Below are 16325 nucleotides of genomic sequence, written 5' to 3'. Positions count from 1 at the left end.
TGTAAGCAGAGTTCGAGCTTACAGATGCCCGATATGCTGTAGTAGCGGACAGGACTTGGTGCGACAACTTGAGAATGGATGACGAAATCCAAACTCCTGTACAAAGCCTCCCTGAATCTCCACCCTCGGAATTTAAAGGTAAGAAACTGATCCTAGAATTAACTAGTAATTTATAGGGGCACCACAATTTAGCAAGATTGCTTCTATGAATCACAATTCGCTGTGTTCTTCATATTTTGCATCATCCTGAAAGATGCATCCTATGTATAAAGAGTAGGCAGAATTTGCGAGGTTACTAATGTTTGCTTACATTTTCATTTACAGTGTGGTATATGTTTACAGTGTGGTATATTTCATGCGGGTACCTAGAGAATCAAATTGGAGTCAAATACGGTTATTGCTAGATATTGAGACACACGCTTGGAACCGTTTTTCAGGAAACGAACTTCAGCCATGCACTTTCGGGCCAAGAAACTGCCACAAGACGTACTACTGCAGGCGGCGGCAACTGACAACTGTTAGCACCTTGAGTGACACAGATCAGCGTCTCCTCCTACTGCGCTCGAAGCTTAGTTTGCATGAAGGTGCGACGATTTGTGAACACCACAAGGAACTTTATCTTCGCCGATACGCTTCGAAAATCGCTTCAAAGCTGTGTTCGGACCCATTTCTTCGACATACAAAGCACTGTCACGGGTCGACAGTCATCACAATAGCCCTTGCTGATGCCCATCCTTCCCTTGACCTTGTTCCGGGAAATCGAATTTGTGAAGCATGCAGGCGTAAGTTATATATTGCTCAAAAGAATGAGCACACTGAACAAGAATTCGCTGCACTGTCCACACGAAGTGAAGGCGCGCCTGCACGGTCAGCTGCTGAAACAGAAGAAGAGTTCTTAGACGTAGCTACTGGTAGCGAAAGAAACTGGTGCAGCATGGGCGACGGAAGCGTGGAGAGGGAACCTGGCCAGAAATTACAAAGAGGACGCCTATTGCCAGAAATTGGTCAGTCATCTACCTGTGACAGGCACGAGGACCATGGCCTTGTTTTCAGTGATTACGTGACCTTGATGCAAGACCTCAAAGAGAAGTTTTCGCGAGAACAAAGCCGAGAAAAAAAGCTTCAGTACCTTACTTTGGCCCCCCAGTCTTGGTCTCGTGAAAAAACCATGGAGTTCTTCGGCGCATCGGAAAGACAAGTTCGCGAAGCCTTGAAGATCAAGGCTCGCGATGGGATTCTCGGTACACGAGAAAAAAAACATGGCCGCTCAATCAGCGAAGAAATAAAATCATCAATCAGGGAATTCTATGAGGATGATTCGGTGACATATTGCTTACCAGGGAAAAAGGACACGTTGCATGGCAAACAGAAGCGTCTAATTTTGATGAATCTCAAAGAGATGCATGAAGAATGGAAAAGGACGTACAATTTAAAGTGCGGGTTCTCGACATTCGCCTCTCTGCGTCCTCGCCACTGTGTCCTGGCTGGTGGGAGTGGCACGCACACAGTGTGCGTGTGCATGAGTCACCAAAACTTTAAATTAATGCTTCACGCCAGTGGTCTCAAAGAGACGACTGAAGAGCTCTTGGCTACATCGGTATGCGGACTTAATAATGAAGACTGCATGTTCAGCAAGTGCGCATCCTGCCCCGGTACAACTTCTGCAGTGACTCTGCTTCAGCAAAGTCTCGCCCGTATTGTCGAGAGCAGAGACAACATACATGTCCAGCAATGGATAAGCGGAGTTCGTTGCTCACTCGAAACCATTGTCCTCACACAAGAAGAATTTTCTGAAAGATTTGTAGACATGTTGAATCAACTGAAGACTCATCATTTCGTTAGCAAGCAGCAGTCCAGGTACTTCCGAGAAATTAAGTCAAGCTTAAGTCCTCAAGAAGCTGTCGTGGTGATGGATTTTGCCGAGAATTACAGTTTTATAATTCAGGACGCGCCTCAGTCATACCACTGGGTTAACACACAGGCCACAGTGCACCCTGTAGTTGTCTATTTTATTGAACAGCAAAGCACCCGTAGAGATGTTTCTGTGAGATGTTTTGCCATTATTTCAGACTGTCCGGAGCATGACACAGTCGCAGTACACGCATTTCAGAGCGCAGTACTGGAGATAGTGAAACAAGATCTGCCACAAGTGAAAAAGATACATTATTTTTCTGATGGAGCTTCCTCTCAATATAAAAACAAAAAGAACTTTTTGAACCTTTGCTACCATGAGGAGGACCACAACCTGTCAGCAGAGTGGAACTTCTTTGCCACTTCACATGGCAAAAGCGCATGTGATGGTGTCGGTGGCACAATAAAACGTCTGGCAGCAAAGGCAAGTCTACAGAGGCCATATGGTGGTCAGATTCAGACACCACACGATTTGTTTGTTTGGGCCAAAAGCAAGGTAAAGGGAATTACAGCAATTTGGGTGCCACATTCCACAATTGAAGAAAAAAGAACCAAGCTCGCTCCGAGATTCGCCATGGTGATCGCTGTCAAGGGACCCGACAACTGCACCACTTCAAACCGTCCACTCTTTCTACACTTCACGTTGGTCTTACATCCTTCTCCAAAACTCATGAAATTCAAGTGAGCAAGCTAGTGTGAAAGACAAAGTAGCGTACTTTGATATTAACGATTAAGGTGTCAAAACTGTGAACAGAGGACAACACATCAGGAAGCAAAAGACCTGAAAGACAAGAAATTTACGTTTCGGAAGCCAAACTTTCCTTTTTTATGTGTTCGTAAACCATGAAGCACTGTTTTTCTGCTAGTATCAACCACCCGAGAACAAGGAACCATGTGATTCAGGAATCTGTGGCAGATAAAATGAAGCAGATTCAGCAAATAGATGCCATTGCCAAACTCTCATGCCCATGCTGTGTTCGTCAGCCTGACTTTTCCTAATGCCAAGAAGGCCAGTTATGAAGAAAAAAAAGTAAGCTGGTTCCGATATATATACACTGATGCGAAGGAACACTGCCAGAATTGGCTTGAGCAACTGACGTGGCCCTCAGACAAGGCCGAAAAATCACCAAGAACAAGCACGCGTTCTACAGCAAAGACAGACATTGGTACTGCCTACCAGTGACGTTGGTTGTGCACATCAAAAATTATTTTTTCGCTTTAAACAAAATTTACAGGAATAAAATTTTCCACATCAACAGACAAGACATGGGAGCATATAATGAACTATCTTGTGTATTTTTAGCGCGAGGGCCTCAAGGCTTAATTTGCGATTGAACCTCCCCCAAAAGTCATTTTTTGTCAACTTTGGAAGCATTTTTCTCAATAAACATTGGTTTACATAAGTTGAAAATATTTTTAGCACATATTATATGTATTGGTAAACGAGCAAAAAAAAAATTTGTTGCTGAAACTTCGCCGCCTTTTTTACAAAAATTGTCTGAATTTGCATTTTTTCTTGCTTCTTTGCTAAGCCTATTTAGGCCGCAAAATGAATATATGGTTTTACTTGTGACGTCACGTGAAAGTACAATGACAACAGAATACTTTAAAACCCATTGTGCCGTTGTACCCAATTTCAAGGTTGAATACGCATAATTTATTCCCACCTAACTTTTCGTTTTTGGCGGAATATTCGAAGGGCGGTCACGTGACCACATAATTTTTTTGGACGAAAATACTTTAGGAAAATCACTCTCGTATAGTTACCTATCAGCTCAATTTTTTTCAATAGAATCGCTGATGGTCGAAATTTGGGCTGGGACGTTTCACTTGGAATGACTCTAATCGGATGTATACCAAAATTGGTGTGGTATAACATGACCTTATTACGAACATAAATGGCAGGTCATAACATGAAAATCATGACATGCGTGTCATCAACAGCATGATTTACATTTCATGGCCTTGGGGCTCTTGCGGCCGTTCCGTTAATTTTATATATACCAAAATTGATACAGCGTGACAAGAGTTCATCACGAACATAATGAAAGTCCTAACATGCAAATCATGACATGCCTGTCATGTGCGGCATGACTTACATGTCATGGTCTCGGGGCGCTCGCGGTCGTTTAAATGAATGGATCTATACGAAAACTGGTATGACGAGACATTTCTGTATGACGAACATAAGTGACACGTGGTAACATGAAAATCATGACATGCATGTCATGTTCGCCATGGTATACATTCCACGCTCATGGCACACTCGCGGCCGTTTCGCTAAATTCATATACACCAAAGTTGGTATTGTGCTATGTGACATATAAAGAACATGAATAACAGGTGGTAGCATGAAAACCATGACATGTATGTCATGATTTACATGCCACGCTGATGATGCATTCGCGGCCGCTTCGCTAGCTTGATGTACACCAAAATTGGTATTGCGCGGCGCGACTGTATGACCAACGTAAATGAGAGGTGGTAACGTGAAATTCATGACATGCATGACATGTACGACATGATTTACATGCCATGCTCATGGCGCACTCGTGGCCGTTTCGATTGATTGATATGCACCAAAACTGGTATAGCGCGACGCGACTGTATGACGAACATGAATAACAGGTGGTAACATGAAAGCCATGACATGCATGTTATGTATGTCATGATTTACACGCCACGCTCTTGTATATTCGCGGCCGTTTCGCTAGCTTGACATACATGAAAACTGGTATTGCGTGACGCGACTGTATGACAACCATAAATGCCAGGTGGGATCTTTAAAATCATGATATGCATATCATTTACGGCATGATTTACATGCCACACTCCTTGTCCGATCGCGGTCGCTTCGCTAGATTGATATACACCAAAATTTGTATTGCGCGACGGGACTGTATGACGAATATAAGTGACAGGTGGTAATATGAAAACCAAGATATGCATGTCATGTATGGCATGATTTGCATGCCATACTCATTGTGCACTCGCGACCATTTCGCTCGTTTGATATACACCAAAATTGGTATTGCGCGATGTGATTGTATGACGAACATAAATGACAGGTCCTAACATGCGAATCATGTTATGCATGTCATGTACGGTATGATTTACATGACACTGTCACGGTGCGCTTCCGGCGGCTTTGTTAACTGGATATATACCAAAACTGGTATGGCATGACACGAGTGTGTAATGAACATAAATGACAGGTCACGCATTGTATCTACCAGAATATACATTTCATTGGCATGGTATATACCAGATTGTGCATGCATGCGTGCGTGGCAAACGTGCGTTATATGGTGAACTAAATGCCATGGCATGAATGATTTCATTTGGCTCAAAGACAAACAATGCGATGTATGCAGCTGTTTGCTGGCTGCTTCGCATTACATCGATTCCCACAGTGCGTGGGATTTGCCGGATTTTTTTCTTCTGATTTATTTTTTGTGGCATTTATTTATATTTACGTATATATACATATCCGGGATATGACGGCGACGGCAAAAACCAGCCGACAGTGTTCATATAGTTGCTATCGCAATAAAAGAAACGCAAATGCTCCAACGCAGTAGTTTTGTAAGTGCATATTCGCCCGAAACAGGGTGACTAGGCGTTCTACGCATTTGTAACTGGAACTAGATGAAATTCGGCTCGTATCTTAAAAACTTGTGGTTTTAAAACCCCTATCCTTCTGTTATTCTGATGCATTATCGTGAAGTTCCACACATGCCGAAAAGACGTTGGCGACAATTCTTGAATACGGGTTGCGCTCGTGTGTGATGAGAAATGATTTTTTATATTATATATGTTCGACTAGAAGATATTTGCTCTTATGTAATCGAAGTAAAAAGAAAATAGTCGGCAGTTATATAGATGTCAAAAATGTTGAATAACAAAAGGGTAACCTACACTGCCCACCTGCGGTATTACGAAGTTCACAATGAGGGGCATACTCGTAACGGTGTGGCAATGTGTGCGCACATTTTGGCAGTCCACCGTTATCGCTTGAGGAGACGATACACCGACTGCACGTGTTGCCTCCGCGTCATTTCATGTGGTGATATATGTCCATGACCTGAAGTATGATTTGCCATTCTCGTAAACGTATGTCTAAGAACCAAATGTTATGTTGAATTCTTATGGATGTTAACCGTCCATGATATAATAAGTTTTTCTAAACACAGGTTGTTGCTCTCGATTAGTAGAGTGTGCAGCACTGTATAGTTTCTCTTTATCGATACACAGAAGCACATAATGATGACGTAACAATTTGAAGACTTTATTTCCATGTGCGCGTCGTCAACACAGCACCACTAGCAAGTGCATTCTTGTAACTACAGCACTGGTTGGCGCTTTTGCCAAAACGTTCTAAATTGAGTGCGCATTAGCGACAACCACTGTGTTGTCAAAAGTTACAGGAGCATGGATGGAAAATTGTAAAGTAACCATATATCGAAAACCTGTTTCCTTGAAAGAACGAAAAACATCCTAACGTGTATACTCATTGTAGCATGAGAACTTTAAATTTAATACTACACTTCCGGCGTTCTCAAAGAAACCTAATTTAAAATAGAGCCTATGTCACGGTACATAATTTCTTTAAACGTTTTTTCCCCAGTCATCTCCGTTGATGCCTTGCCGTGAGGTTCGACAGATAACCAAAAGGGCAATGCAGTAAGAATAACGGCTCACGGGGCTGCGTTATGCGAAGTCCATTATAGTAGGCCGACAAGCGTATTAAGTAGCTGTTTTATTGCGACAGCAATAATATGATAGGTGGACACGCGTTCTGATGAGCTATGTTTTATTGCGACAGCAATTATATGGACACTCGAGGCGAATATCTGCCGTCGCCATGACATTCCGTATGAAGTCCAAATCAATAACAACTCCCTGCGCGTCGTATGTTCTATATGCAAGTGAAAGCATACGAGGTCTGCCGCCGGTCTCGTCTCAAGCAGAGTTGAAACGTGCCGGCCGTCTGCGTCACACGAAGGCGCATGGAGGGATGCCGGACGAGGCGGGGAGGGTGGGGCTGCGTCGTTCCGAACAGGCGCGGTCGTTATCTCGACAGAGATCAGCAGACGGCTCATATCCTTGTACGTGCTGTGCTCTCACGCTTTGCGTTGGAGCCATAGCCATCACAAAGTTCGGCTCGATCACTGGAACAGCTGTGTTCCCTTACGCCAGCGTTTTGTACAGTTACGCCAGATCGGACGCTAAAGGAGTTAGATGCTAGCCTTACTTCGTATAACATTGTGGTGTATTGCTGTCGCATTCATTACTTCGTCCTTGCAGTGAAACTTACTTTTTTTCTGCTCGCCTGGGCACCAAATGTCGCCAGTGGTCTCACCGGTCGAGTCCCCGAACCTCCCAAGTCACCGAAATTACAAACAGAAGAGAGGATATGCGCGCAAAATAAGAAATTCAGCAAACTACGAACTAAATAGGCAGATATACCCGAGAGGAGACAGATCGCTTAGCAAGGAAGAGGGTGTTATGTGGCGAAAGTCACAGACGGGGTTTTTTCCAAATCCCGTACTCTACAGCAAGTGTCACCAAGAAGTATTCAGGTTGCAGTGCATATTTTGTGATGCAGCAGCAAATTTGGTCCAAATGGTGTAGACATGCCCGCCTCATTACGATAGCTCGGAGACCCTAGAATCCTGGGAGGCCCTTCTCCGCAGCCCAGACCCCAAAGTACAGCAGGAAATCTTCAGCCAAGCCCTCGCTGCTGCCGTGTCTCAAAGGATTCCGGCCGACGGCTAGGGGCGACGAGGAAAGTAGGCTTTCTCCGTAGTTTTTTTTTTCTTTCTCTCTCAAGGCGACTGTTTTTCACCACCTAAAGCTGTAAAAGGGACTGTCGACCACTCGGGAAAAAAATTGTGCCGTGGTGAAAATGAGACGACTGTTTCTCACATCGGCGATAACAAGCGCGCTTTTATCCCGTAAACAAGCAATCGTATTTCTAATTTGTCTTTTAAAGTGGTGAAAAAATAACTCCTAGCGTCACCCAACAGTGGTGTGGGTCAACTGATCCACAGAGGTAAGAAACCCGAACATGTAGACTTATTTTGCTTGAAAACAAAATTGCATGACATAAAATTACATTTCATGCACTTCTGGCAGCTTTTCATTTTATCGGAAAGTAATTTTTGCTTTTTTTTCCTCTCGTTGAAAGGCGGCGCCCGGTGGCGCTGCCGGCTCCACCTTCCAGTTCTCTGGTTAAACTGACGCGGGACCTTGGGCGTGTCGTGTCGTAACGCTGTCTTGTTCATACACTTTCCTTTGGCACAAACAGTGAAAGGTTTCTTATTACCCTTCAGTCACGAATTATGATGCATTGCCTGCAAATGCGTCAAATTCTCATGGCATCATTCCAAGGCACTCAGTATTGCATTCCGAAAAAAGAAAATAAGGGAACGTGTTGTTTTGTATGAGTTTCAGTAAGTAATGGTAATTAGCGAGCAACTAAATATCTATACTCGCGGACAACTTTTTTTGGCAATGAAGCGAAGGCTACAGCGCCAAAATCGCGAGCATCCTACCGCCAATGAGTGTAGTTCCACAATTGCGCAGGTATTTTCTACGTGAAATATAAAAACTACTCCTTAATTTTCTACATGTACCTCTTTGAGACAGGAGGCAGCACGCATCAGTGATATATTCATATTTATGTTACTTTATACGTTGTCACTTTGCGTTTTTGTACGCGTGAGAAAGTCCCGCCTTTTACATGTACCTAAAACGCTGGCGGCGTCTGCGTCGGTATATAACGCTGATTGCGCGAAGCCATCTCTTTCCACAGCAGTACTAGACGCGCGCCAAACCGGACTACATCGCGTAGCAGTATATGTTCAGAAGCTCCGCCCCCGTAGCTTTCCCTTCATTGACAAGAAAAGTTGTCCGCGAGTATAATTATTCTACAATCCCTCAGCTTCATACCTTGCATAAAAATAATCAACTATTAGATGCAAAATGCATGCATAGTTTATTTTTCGGTTCTATTCGTTCCGAGCGAAGAAAAAAAAACTTGGCTGATCCCACTGTCATAGGAATCGGTATAACGCAAAAGTGAAACGTGTCTTCACAGACGTAGATTAGTGTTTGTTGAGCATCGTTTCGGCACAAGGGCGAAGCAATGAATGCTACAGCAACAAATTTTAATGTCACGCGAAGAATGGCAAGCAGCTCGAAACACGCAACGCGCTGTTCGAGCAGAAAGGACGCACGGAAAGAACATACACAGGATGAGCGCGAACTAACAACTGTCACAGCTCGACAGTTAAAGCACGTTTCTCAGACACTGAAGAGGACGCACGAAACGAACGAACAAGTACACACATGATGAGCGCGAACAAACTGTCACAGTTGTAACTTATTTGTGTGTGAGCAGTGGGCTCCTTTCGCAAAAGCGGCCGCTGCAGTGACCGAAGTGACCTTCATGCTCTCTGTAACTTCAACACAAACTTGCGGTGAGAGCACAAGACGTACAAACCAGCAATACACAGCACAATGAAGCTAAATGGCCGCTAGTTGTTCACTCAGGAAGCCTGCACGAATGTACACACTGAGTTTCAGGCCATTTGAAGAAAAACATGGTGCGTGACGCGCCTCCGAAGTTGATGTGCGCAATTATGTATACCCTGACTGAAGGGGGTTATCTTGATATGGAAGCCTTCATTGCGGGGATGCCGCCCTATTCAACTATGAAAGCGAAAGCCTCCTCGCCAAGGGGCCCTCGGTGAAGGCTTCGTTGGTGGTTCCTCAGCATTTCCTTGGCCTAGGTTGCATCTGCCACATTCGCGTATTCATGCGTAGGCCACTCCTAACCATGAACGAGTGCTGCGCCTCACTGCTGGCCCACGTGATCTTTGCCTACGCATGCGCGTGGTCGCCCGCCTGCGGCGCAGAAACGCAAGCCACGCGAGCATGTATACGGGACCCATCGCCAGTGGATTACGCATAGTCAAAAGAAAGAAAAAAAAACGTCTTCGACAAATAGAAACGCGGCTGACTTCACGTAATTTTCGAACCATGCCTATAAGTTCTAGTTTGTATAAGTGTACTCGTATTCATCGGTGCTAAAGTCAGATCGCGACGCTGTCAACGCCATGGAGTTCTACAGTGAAGATTTTCCCTTCAGGTTACGCTTCACCGAGCCGTCATGTCGAATGTGCAATACAAAACACCTATACATTTTTAAAAATGCTGGCTGTCTCGTAACTAAGAGTAGACGTCAGCATGAAATAGCTGTATATATATCTGACGGCCACGACACGACACCGGTCTGAAAGGTTACTCAGCTGAAATGAACCTGTTTTGAAAACCTCGTTGCATGACTCGTCTCGGCCAAACAACATCCCGCTTGACGTTGTGTAATGACGCCCGAAATTCCCACCAGGGTGGGAAAGCGTCAAGATCCCTGCTACACGGAAACATGCGAACGTGACTATGATTCCGAAACTGATTAACAGAGGAGCTTTTCAAGCTTGAGTTCCAGCCATGACCGGCGACCGCTCAAAACTCGACGCAGCCGTGCGAAGTGAAGTGGAAGCGTAGCATAGCCACGAATAGTATAGTACATCAAGGGGTGGGAAAGGGAAGTCAGGGTGATGAGGAGTGACTGAAGGGTGAGGAGGAGAGGAAGAACACCTTCTCCGCTGTTTCTCAAGTCTTCGCACCATTAGTGCGTAGCTGCGCCAATTTTTTAAAACCAAGCAAAATACAAAACCTGCACCCAGTCTCTCTCACGCTGTGCACAGGCAAGCAGTTCGAAGACATGATTCACAACCGACTTTCCCGTACCTGGAGGAAGAGGGATTCCTAGCGAGCACCATGTACGGTTTAGACCACCCTTGTACACGTAGGATGTGCTGCTTGCCGAATTGCTTGCAGCTCGCCTAAGCTTTTACATCAAAACTCTCCAAGCATGTTTCCCAATATCCAGGCTGAGCCCCGCCAACGAAACTTCCTCCTGTACGCTGTTCTCTCACTTATCTTCTTACCTTCCATCCTCTTACCTTCTTATCTTCTTACTCTTCTCGTGTCAGCTTTTGGTTCCGGGAGGAAGCGATGTCACCCACTGGCGGCGGCTGCTGCGACACAGCATCGAAAGGGAAAACTTAGGAAGCGGAACCGGTGTGGCTAATTAATCAGGGAACTGCATCGAAGATGAAAGCAGCGCGCTATTAGTCAAAATGCGCCGGCAGACTTTGTACGAAAGGTGCTCACTTGAAGCCTGTAATGCAAATATTGGCGTCATATCCAGCAGATTTATCGTTCGTAGAATCCTGGTGACAATGAATCCAACACGTTTCATTATTATGTGTTCTTTTCTAAAATCGTGATGCATCGTCCAGTCACTAGTTTTTTAACTCTGCGGCCCGTATTCTGAAACGCTCCTTATCTCGGACCATTTTATCACCTTATGCGAGGAGCCTTCATGCCTGCTTATCTTAAGGAGTTCCTTGGAGGAGCCCACGTATTCTGAAAGCTTCTTTGCACTTTCCTTTTCAAAGGGCCGCCTCAGTAATGCGAGGCACGTGTTTTACAAGTCTGGGTTCGAGAGTGCTCGTGACATACTACTTAAACAGTCGCTTTCAAGCAAGAATAAAGAATAGTTATTTATGCATACTGAATTATATTTACGTGTGCGCTGCTTTTTTTTTTTGCGATAGGTGCACAGCCTTTTTCGTTTATTTAACTTTCGCGTTTTGCAGCAGGTAAAAGTGGATGGTCCAGCAACATTGTGGCTCAATGTTTTCATTGATGCATTCAAGCGGCCCGTTATGTGGGAGCGAGTAATGAAGATCATTTAACGCATTTAGGACATAGATGAGACTGATTTTTCAAAAGCAAGAAGTGTTAAGCTTGTGAAATTTTCCCAATTTCGTGCATTTTCATCTCGAATCTACTTATGTCCAAGTAAATGACTATGTTTAAATACAGAACAAGGGCGTGTCTATCGGGTTGTGCATCGCGCCTTTGTGGAGCCACCTGTTTCTAGCGAAACGAGACAGTGTTATAGCAGTGGTTCCAAGGAACCCAAGACCTGAGAGTCTTGAGACATCTAAGGGATTTCTTAGTGGTCTTACAATGTGGTGCCTCGGGGTTGCATTCTGAGTTGTCACGAATGGTCAGAATATTTGAAAAATGTCTTCCCCCCCTGGTTATAACACATGATATTCCACACGAGGATACCGCCCGGTTCCTGAACTTAAGCTAGCTTTCACCCGTCATCATGTTTTTGAACCACGCGCGAGCAAACTAATCCTACTGTTCTCACCTGCGCGCATTAAACTTGTCAAAAGGGTTATTGCTTCCTTCTTCAACGCATTAAACCAGTCCCGCTGCCACAGAATAGGCGCCAGCTTTCACGCACACCTGTCTCGCCGGTACTACGACGGATTACTAATCACAGTGGCTGAGATAATCCGCAGTAGAAGGAAGGAACGATAGCAGTGACGCCACGCTCACCTGGAAACAAACCACGCAAGAGAACGAACAGGTCGCGGTGATTTCGTACAAACATTAAGTCGCCCATTGACTTAAATATTATGTCGGCGGGTCTGGGTAAGTGTAGTTTTTGCCGCCCCACACAAGCTTCGGTCTTTTTCAAGGAGAAGCATTCCTACACGGAAACGAGAATCCCTTTGTAACGTAAACCACCACAACCGATTTGTGCCATGTAGGAGGGGCGTGGTGAACAGAAACCTCTTCGACTGTGGTGCTTGGTACATAGGTCAAACTTGCAGATGTTGGAACGATCGACTGCGAGAACATGCCAACAATGTTAGGAACGGAAAGGATGGGTTTCCTAGGCATACATTGTAGCGCATGCGGTTGCACCCCTGGGTTCGCTCAGACCAAGGTGATTTTCTCCTACACGGACGGTCATACCCGCATCATTGTAGAAGCAAATCGCGTGGCATGTGAAGAGCGCTCTTGCATAAGAAGCAATAGTTAGCCTTATCCAAACGATAGCTGCCATTCCTGGATGACGCCAGCTGTGTACCTTGTCCTCTTCGCGTATAGCACCACCTTGACGAAAACTTTTGTCAGCCGTTCAGACGCACGTTCGCAACATGCCTGGCAAACCATTTTTAATCGACGACGAGAAGGATATAATTACAAAGCTTGTGCAGAAGTACAAGGCATCGATCAAAAAAAAAAAGAAATTGGACACTGTGTCACTGAAAAAGTACTGCAGAGAAGCACCCTTTCAGTGCGGGGAGTGAGGTAAGGAGGCACAAGGTTGCCGATATCGATAGCTCAAGCGAGCACCTCAAGGGAGCACCAAGGAAGGCCTCAGCGAGGGAACCTTAATAAGAGCGTTCCTGAATACGCGATAAGGCGTCATCAAGCAGTTAAGGCCCCCTCACTAAGGTGAGGAGCGTTTCATAATACGGACCTTAACGTTTCATGTTCCTATTGACTTGTTGGCTGGAATGTTCCAACATGTAGTAGACCATAATTTGCGGGAAGAACTCTATCTATTCTTCAGAAACTATATGGAGTTGCACTGAAGTTATTGTAATTCATTCAGTTATTTGCAACTCACTTGTGGCTTGAAGACCAAGCAAAAAGAGAAAAAAATATATACCATTATTTCTTTGCTTTGGTTTGTTAAAAATTATCGTATTATTGTTCAATAATAAAAATTCCAGTTATTCTACCGCTTCTGTTCTATTTGGCTACAAGTTTGGCGACAAGATTAAATGGCATGACTGCATTGGCTACTTTCAGCTTGAGTTCAGGCTATTTTTTAAATCTACCGAACGGCAACCCTGCGCACGAGTTCAATTCTTTTCTTTTCATTCACCACGCTCTAAGTTTCATAGTAAGTGTAAAGCTCTTTTTAACATTAAAACGCGCTGAATTGTAAGTATCAACGCGCTCGACGTTGTTTAAACGTACCACAACAACGAGGTACGAGAGAGACAGCTGGCACGTGTTCCGCAACTTCATTCTTTACCGCGAGCACAGCTGGCACCCCTTTGTTTAACAATGCGCGCTGTCTAACAGTGCGCACTCTGTAACATGTGCCTTTTTTGGTTTTTGTTTTTTCAATGCTGTCGCGAGGAAGACGACCATCGCAGCACTGGCCCATGGTTAATATTGCATGATGTCATTACTCCCCGTTTCGCGGTATCGCATCTAGCACAAGCGCGTGCGCATGCGCCAGTGCTACACGTGACACACGCAACGAGTTGACGTTGGCGCGATAAGTGCATATACACTCGATTGCGGCTAAATAAAAATAGAAGAATGTATTTTTTTTAGGATAACATTAAGCAGGTCTCATGTACTGTGGTAACCGATGTTACGGGAAGCATTCGGCTGGCATAGGTGGCTACCCAGCATTATTCGATATTACTCAACGATTTCTAGGGTGTATCAATGCCCTTAAGAGTGGCTTGTTGGGCAAGCTGGTTCATTGAAATACTAATACAATGCTAGTAAAAGGAACAAACCGAAGCAACGGAACGAAAACACTAAAGAATAGAACCAGGTAGCAGGTTGAATAACAATTCATTTGTTAGTTAAAGCGACCATGACACACAACTTTCGCTCATAATCTGTGTGATGTAGGTTAATCCTTGGCTCTTCACAAACAAGCTGGCAAAATTTCAGCGCATTTGGTCGAGAGCTTAATTTATAACGATCATTTTTATAAATACGAGAGCGGCCCGAGAACTTGACAACAATGGTGCCCTCGCGAGCCGTGACGTGACAAGCCGCTTGTTTTGCGAGCGTATGTATTCCGGGCAACGATTCTTTTTGTGGTCAGCTGCGCGTACAATGGAGCTATAGGGCTTTCTTTAGTTCGGCATTGAAAATTGAACGATTTGCAGGGGCTGAAACTGAGGTAGAAGACGACAGCTCCACTCCGTGAAGCACATGAGGTCACACACGCCATGACAAAATGGCGGTCGCCGGCGGTGGGCGGGGTTTAGAGCCGGTGACTTCTAGGGCTGATTTTGCAATGAAATATTCTTTTATCGCCCATTTTTCATGCATGTACAGGCAGAATAGACCCTCTACTTCTATACTTCGCTGATAACCGCATTTTGGTGGGTGACCACGTCATGACTCCTTTAAGCCACGTTGGTGGGTTGGTTGGTGGCTGGAAGAATGGCTCAAACCACCACGGGGAGTCGGTCGTGAATCTTGCGGCAGTAGAATTCGTGAAAAAAGGAAAATGCCAGAAAGATAATTTGTGGGCAAGCGAAAATATTAGTGGTGCTTTTGGTTTCTGTATTGAATATTAATAAAAAATAATAAATAATCAGAACAAAGAATAATAAATAACAGTAAGAACTAATAGAAGAAAATAAGAAAAAAAGAAGAAAAACCCGCTTGCTTGACTCCTTCATCTATTCTCTCTTTGGTTTCTTCGTTTCCTCCTTCTCGCTGGCATTTTCTGAGTATCAGTGTTTTTGTAAGACGACCACCTATGCTTCTGACGCGAGCGTGTGAGCTGCTATAGCAACAAGGCGACGGTGAGGGCGATCGTATAAATCATATGCGGTATGATTTACAGTCCGGCCGTTCGATGCAAGCTTACAACATACCGATAGTCGGCATCTACATATGCACACAGTTTCCTGCAATAATTACTTCGGCGAACTCTGATGCTCAGTGTAAACGCACACTGCAAGTACACAGGTACTACCAGCACTGTAATGATAGTATGCATGGACTTAACTTCGTACATATGACGTCATAAGGGATTTTGTCCGTTCAGAAACCGATCCTTCCCGTCAAATTTCTGACCTCTAAGTGAAACAATTTGCACTTAACATGCACGTACACAGAACGTTGTTGCCTTCACGCGTTTCCAAAAATACGGTCACTGAGAATTACAGCGACTCAGACAGATAATGTGGCAGTAGGCAGAAGGGCGGGAACTGAAGGAGCGCCAACGCGCACAGAACCGCGAATGGGCGCGAAAATAACGTGAAGTGGCTGCCGTAGAACGTGCAGCCGCAGCCAGTGCTTGCACCGCAGCTTGGCTAACTTCCATATTCCCAATAGTGGACGGGCTCTGCATTTTTTTAACATTACGTGCGATAGCGCCTGCTCGACTTTTACTTGGCGTCTGCAGCTGCAGGTACATCATTCCAATGTTGAATTGATTAACTAGTTAGAAAGAAATGCTGTTACAACTACAGTTTTCCGCAAGGACAGCCTTGCATTTACGCAGAACGGATACTGGGTGTGAAAGCGGTCACGCAGCTTCTGTTGCGTTCGATGCACAAAACAAACAGGAAAAAAGAGCAAAAGAAAAGAGCAGTAGGTTGTCGCTGCACTTGGCGAATGAGTATTATGTATCATCCTAGAGACAAATAGAAATACGAACAGTTAGACCCAGCGACATTACAAATTAATCACGCAACGCT

The sequence above is a fragment of the Rhipicephalus sanguineus genome, chromosome 1 (assembly GCF_013339695.2).
Source record: "Rhipicephalus sanguineus isolate Rsan-2018 chromosome 1, BIME_Rsan_1.4, whole genome shotgun sequence".
Lineage (NCBI taxonomy): Eukaryota > Metazoa > Arthropoda > Arachnida > Ixodida > Ixodidae > Rhipicephalus > Rhipicephalus sanguineus.
This window is presented reverse-complemented; position numbering follows the sequence as displayed.